This window comes from Rana temporaria, chromosome 13 (assembly GCF_905171775.1).
Source record: "Rana temporaria chromosome 13, aRanTem1.1, whole genome shotgun sequence".
Lineage (NCBI taxonomy): Eukaryota > Metazoa > Chordata > Amphibia > Anura > Ranidae > Rana > Rana temporaria.
The window spans coordinates 33068536-33075884 of NC_053501.1; positions in this window are offsets into that span (position 1 = coordinate 33068536).

The window sequence follows — 7349 nt, forward strand, 5'->3', positions numbered from 1 at the left end:
TAACAGACCTCTGACATCTCCCGTTTAAGACAGAGAAAGGGACTAGGGATCAGTGGCGGCTGGTGCTCAAATTTTTTGGGGGGGGCGCAAACGGAAAAAAAAAAAAACAATTGCAGCCTCACTGGGCCCATCAATTATCACCACTGTGCCATGCCATCAAACGCAACCACTGTGCCATGCCATCAAAACGCAACCACTGTGCCATAAAATGCAGTCACTGTGCCATGCCATCAAACACAGCCACTATGCCATCAATTGTCACCACTATGCCATGCCATCAATTGTCACCACTGTGCCATGCCATCAATTGTCACCACTGTGCCATGCCATCAATTGTTACCACTGTGCCACCAATTGTCACCACTGTGCCCATCAATTGTCACCACTGTGCCCATCAATTGTCACTGTCCAGACATCCATCCACCTCAGAGCCTTATTGTATATGAAACCTGCTGGGACTTGTAGTTCTCCATCTTCTCATGGAGAAGATGGAGATTGGAGAACTACAAGTCCCAGCAGATTATACATACAATATGGCGCTGAGGTGGATGGGTGTGGATTGCATGCACCTATCAATCCCGGGGGGGGGGGGGGGTGTGCAGGATCGGATAACAGTGTTATCTGATCCTGCCCCCCCCCCCCCCGGGGATTGATAGGTGCATGCAATCCACACACCCATCCACCTCAGAGCCTTATTGTATGTATAATCTGCTGGGACTTGTAGTTCTCCAATCTCCATCTTCTCCATGAGAAGATGGAGAACTACAAGTCCCAGCAGTCTAACTACAATAACAGGCTCCAATCGGGATGGGGATCAAGTAGTGCAGGATTGGCTTGATCGCCCCCAAAGTCATCAGCCGTGACACAACAATCCAGGCAGGCATCCATCCATCGGCTTACCGTTCCGCTCGGGCTGTATGAAATGATGTGCGCTCCCGCGTGACGTCACTTCCGCTTTTCGTCTAAAAGACGAATGGCCGGAAGTAACAATGCTCCCGCCTCCCAGCGCCAATAGAAGCACTGTCAGGGGGACGGGACGCTCATCAGCGCTTTGCAATGCGCTCGATAGGCGGGGATTGAAAAGCCGCATATGAAGCACCATGTATGCAATCTAAAGATTGCATTGACACGGCGCTTCATAGGGCAATGGTGGCCGGCGCTCAAACATGTTTTAAATAAAGGAAAAAAAATTTTTTTTTTCAAGTTTCTTAAAGGGGCAACTGAAAAAAAAAAATATATATATATATATATATATATATATATATATATATATATATATATATATAATTTTTTTTTTTTTTTTGTGCCTACAGGAGGGGGGGCGGCGCCCAGGCGCCCTCTATGGGCGGGCCGCCACTGCTAGGGATACAGATTCCCCAGTCCCTTTCTCAGCAGCCTCAGCTGCGCTGAAAATGAATGGAGAGTAGACAGCCGCTTCTCTTCATTCATAAACTGAAAAATTGTAATCACAGTTTATGATGTTTCAGTTATGTGAACCACTGACTCTGTCCATTCGGAACAGTAAGGAGCCGGATTTACCGGCTCCTACCTCCGCTCTCCATCCTGAACTTTCTCCTGTTTAGGAATTGTAATGAGAGGACGAGAACTTATTAGTGGCATTGAAAGGACCATGATGCAAAGCGGTGGCACCTTTGGGACATTTATTACCATTGGAATGGGAATTCCATGTTAACCACTTGACCACTGGGCACTTAAACCCCCTTCTTAACCAGACCAATTTCCAGCTTTCGGTGCTCTCACAATTTGAATGACAATTACTCATGCAACACTATACCCATATGAAATGTTTGACCTTTTTTTCATACAAATAGAGCTTTCTTTTGGCGGTATTTAATCACTGCTGAGTTTTTTTATTTTTTTTGCGCTATAAATCAAAAAAATACTGAAAATTCGGTAAAATTTTTTTTTTAGCAAATTAGTAATTTTTCTTCATAAATTTTGGCCAAAATTTATACTGCTACATATCTTTGGTAAAAATAATCAAAATGGGTGTATATTTGGTCTTTGCGAAAGTTATAGTCTACAAGCTATGGTGCCAATTAGGGCTGCAACTAACGATTGATTTCATGATCGATTAGTTGGCCAATTATTGTTTCGATTAATCGGATAATAGCCTTAAAAAAAAACACATTACATGCTTTTCTGCAGCTTCTCCATTGAAGTATATCGAACCCAAAAAAAACTAAATAGCACCGTTTTTCGTTAAGTCCTTGCCTTTTCCAAATACGCAGCAGCTGAAAAAAAATCATGGATGTGAACGTGTCCCATAGGAAAACATGTAAATGAACTGTAGTGTGTTTCTGCAAAAAAAACAAAAAAAAAACAGAGGTGTGAACTCAGTCTGAGATGTTTAGTAACATAATGGGGTCAAAAAAACAAAAATAAGTACAAAAAGAGCTACTGTAAGGGGTTAATTTTTTTTTTTTTACTGTGGGACAGTGAAAGTAATATTTACAGTAGCGATTTGCTTTTTTGTACTATAAAGGACTAATTTTAGTTTTTTTTTTAACCCCATTATGTTACTGGCCGATTAATCGATTATGAAATCGATTACACTTTTCATTATCGATTAGTTGTTTCGGCCCTAGTGCCAATCTCTAAAAAAAAATTGATCACACCTGAAGTACTGACGACATTTCTTGAGACCCTCCAGTAAAGTACAAATGCCCCCTTTATGGAAAGTGGACATTCCAAGGTATTTAGAAAGAGGCATGGAGAGGTTTTTGAAGTTGTATTTTTTTTCCCCCACAATTCTTTGCACAATCAAGGTTATTTCTCACACACAGCATATGCATACCACAAATTACACCCCAAAATACATTATGCTACTCCTTCAGAGTATGGCGATACCACTTGTGTGAGACTTTTACAGTGTGGCCACATACAGCGGTTTAACAAGCAGGGAGCACCAGCAGGCTTTCTAGGGGCATACATTTAAAGTCTAATTTGACTATCTAATAACACTTTGAGGCACTGTAGTGGCATGGATGAGCTGTGGATGTATGGTATGGCTGAGTGTGGGTGGGATGGCTGGGTATGGACGGATGAGTATTGCAGACTAGTATGGGCATGGCTGGAATGGGCACAGAGCAGTGCTGTGGGCACTACAGATCTATCCCACAGCGCTGCTGCAAACGATCTCTCCTCTCACACTATACCGATCGGTACAGAGAGGGGAGAAAGGAACTGGCGTCATGATGTCGGTTTGTTCAAAAGTGATCGCTCCGTCATTTGAAGGAGCGATCAAATGGTAACCGCCCGATATCGGCGGCCATTTACCGTGATCTGGTCACAGATATTTCCGGGAGCGCGCCCCAGGGGGCGAGTGGGAGCAGGATTCTGGGAGGACGTACATGGAAGCCCTCCCAGAATAAGCTGACCGTGCTGTAGTCGTCTTTCGGCTAGTTGGCATGTGGTTAACCGCTTGCCGACCGCCCCACGACTATTTACATCAACAGAATGGCACGGGCAGGCAGATTGATGTACAGGTACGTCTCTTTAAATCTGCCACCCAGCAACCGCGTGTCCTGGGAACTCGATGTTTCCGAGAGTTCCACGATTGCGGTCGGCAACGGCAGAACAGGGGAATGCCTGTAAACAAGGCATTCCCCTATTCTGCCTCGGGACACTGTCACTGATGACCATTCCCCGTTTCGAGGAATGGTCATTAGTGACGTGTCACGTGTAGCCATGCCCCTAACAGTAAGAATCACTTCCTAGGGAACACTTGACCCCTGCAGCGCCACCTAGTGGTTAACCCCTTCACAGCCAGTGTAACTTTTACAGTAATCAGTGCATTTTTATAGCACTGATTGCTGTAAAAATGACAATGGTGTCCAATGTGTCTGCCATAATGTCGCATGTCCTGAAAAATTCGCTGATAACTAGTAAAAAAAAAAATTATTAATAAAAATGCCATAAAACTGTCCCCTATTTTGTAGACGCTATAACTTTTGCGCAAACCAATCAAACGCTTATTGCTTTTTTTTTTTTTACCAAAAATATGTAGAATACATATCGGCCTAAACTGTGGAAGAATTTTTTTTTTATATATATATATTTTTGGAGGATATTTATTGTAAAAAATATTGATTTTTTTTTTTTCAAAATTGTCGCTCTTTATTTTGTTTATAGCGCACAAAATAAAAATCGCAGGTGGCAATTTTGTTTGGGAGACACATCGTACGACCGTGCAATTGTCAGTTAAAGCGACGCAGTGCCGAATTGCAAAAAGTGAAATGGTCTTTGACCACAAAAATGGTCCTGGGCTGAAGCAGTTAAAATGTGTTTTATTGGCTGCATTATTGACCTATAAAAGATTTCACAGATTATCCACAGTGTCTTTATAGATGTTTCGGTACATGCCATTCTGAAAAGCTGTCCCTGGAAATGGCTGGCTTGTTCAGTAAGAATGGAGGGACACGGTATAGCCCTTTTTTTTTTTATTGCTATGTTTACTCAGATTCAATTACATTATTATGAATTTCCACTATAGAATTATACTGTATATGTGTCCGTTTTGGTGCAAGCTCTCATTTGAGAGCGTTCCTTTCAAATGTAAACTACTCTAACTTGTTATACAGTATCTCACAAGTGTGAAATTACACTTTGCTACAATGTAAAGTAGTGAGTGTACAGCTTGTATAACAGTGTACATTTGCTGTCCCCCTCAAAATAACAACACACAGCCACTAGTTTCTAAACCACTGGCAACAAAGTTAAGTACACCCCTGTGAAAATGTCCAAATTGGGCACAATTAGACATTTTTCCCTCCCCCGTGTCATGTGACTCGTTAGTGTTACGATGTCTGAATGGGGAGCAGGTGTGTTAATCTTGGTGTTATTGCTCTCACTCTCTCATAATGGAAGTTCAACATGGCACCTCATGGCAAAGAACTCTACATTTGTGCTCTCCATAAAGATGACCTAGGCTAAAGGAAGATTGCCAAGACTGTGAAACTGAGCTGCAGCACGGTGGCCAAGACCATACAGCGGTTTAACAGGACAGGTTCCACCCAGAACAGGCCTCACCATGGTCAACCAAAGAAGTTGAGTGCACGTGCTCAGAGTCCTATCCAGAGGTTGTCTTTGGGAAATAGACATATGAGTGTTGCCAGCATTGCTACAGAGGTTGAAGGGGTGGGGGGGTCAGCCTGTCAGTGCTCAGACCATACGCTGCACACTGCATCAAATTGGTCTGCATGGCTGTCGTTCCAGAAGGAAGCCTCTTCTAAAGATGATGCACAAGAAAGCCCCCAAAAAACTGTTTTGTTGAAGACAAGCAGACTAAGGACAAGGCTTACTGGAACTATGTCCGGTGGTCTGATGAGACCAAGATAAACTTATTTGGTTCAGATGGTGTCAAACGTGTGTGACGGCAACCAGGTGAGGAGTACAAAGACACGTGTGTCTTGCCTACAGTCAAGCATGGTGGTGGGAGAGTCATAGTCTGGGGCTGCATGAGTGCTGCCAGCACTGGGGAGCTACAGTTCATTGAGGGAACCATGAATGCCAACATGTACTGTGACATACTGAAGCAGAGCATGATACCCTCCCTTGGGAGACTGGGCCACAGGGCAGTATTTCAATATGATGACCCCAAACACACCTCCAAGATTACAACTGCCTTGCTAAAGAAGCTGAGGGTAAAGGTGGCCAAGCATGTTTCCAGACCTAAACCCTATTGTGCATCTGTGTGTCCTCAAACAGAAGGTGGAGGAGCACAAGGTCTCTAACATCCACCAGCTCCGTGATGTCATAATGGAGGAGTGGAAGAGGACTCCAGTGGAAACCTGTGAAGCTCTGGTGAACTCCATGCCCAAGAGGGTTAAGGCAGTGGTGGAAAATAATGGTGGCCACACAAAATATTGACACTTCGGGTTGTACTCGCATTTGTTGCCAGTGGTTTAGACATTAATGGCTGTGTGTTGTTATTATTCTTGAGGGGACAGCAAATTTACACTGTTATACAATCTGTACACTCACTACTTTACATAGTAGCAAAGTGTCATTTTTGTTGTCACATGAAAAGGTATCATAAAATATTTTCAATAAACTGTTTGTAATGAATATGCAACTGCCCCTGATACCCTGTACCACCACTGTGCCAAAGAGAAATAAAGGGAAATAGTAGCCGCCACTTAGTGAAAATATAATAAATGTTGAAATTAAACCAAATGGTGTGTGAACTGGAAAAAGAGCGCTAAAAGTTATGCACAATATAACAACAACTGTAAGCAGTGCATTTTTTTCTCAGACAATAGGTGCAGGAACTCACTGTTTCCGAGTCACCCATTTTCTCCGCCCCTACCCACCTCCCAGAACCGCCCCTTTTATACAATATAGAACCAAGTATAATCTTGTGGTGCTAAGTAATTTGTATGGAAATCGGTAATGATATCAAGAAAATCAGTAAAATAGATCCCTTCCAGCCAGTAACAATAGATCCACCTAACAACAATGGACCACCCACAACAAAATCCCCCCCCCAGCAACAATAGACTTCCGGCAGCATCAACAGATCTCTGCATAGCCAGCATTAATAGACTCTCTGGAAGCCATCAACAATAGACCCCTTCCCCAACATTAGATCTCTTTCAGCAACATAAGACCCCCCAGCATCAATAGGTCCCCCACCAGCAACAATAGACCTCCTCAGCAACAACAGACCCACCCCTGCAAAAATAGATCCCCAGCAGTGAGCATCAATACCCTGCAGCAGACCCCAGCACCCCTTGCCATTACATACAGTCAGTCCAGGAGGTGCCGGAACTGCGTTCCCTCACGTTCCCGCTGAAAAAAAGCCTCGACTGTAAGTGATAATAATTGATATATAACGTAAATAATAAAAAATATCACCCAGTGACATGTGACAAATTAATAGTCTCCCTCTGAAACTGCACTCACCAGCTTATATTGCCTCCTACTTTCGTGTTTGGTTCAGATGCTTTATAAACCTCACAATGGGTTAAAAACAGTCATCCAATATTCAACTGTGTTTCAAAACAGGATCTCTCCACATGTGAGATGAAAAAAGTGCTCCAATAGCGGGATATCGTTTCAACCCGTTTTTTTAAAATCACATAAAAACTTCAAATTTCTTTTATAAAGCCAGCACGAAATTAAAAACCACAGCAACAACTTGCAAATGATGGCTCAGCGGTACACTCCAGTCACGGTGGACCTGAAGTGTGCGCTCGATATAAAACCTCTCACCCCACTCCAAAGTTCCGAATTGCGATGTCCGTGTCCTGCTACCAGCAAAGGCATCACACATCAGTATGGATGATTGCCGTACAGCCACGCCCCCAACATGTTTCGTCACATTG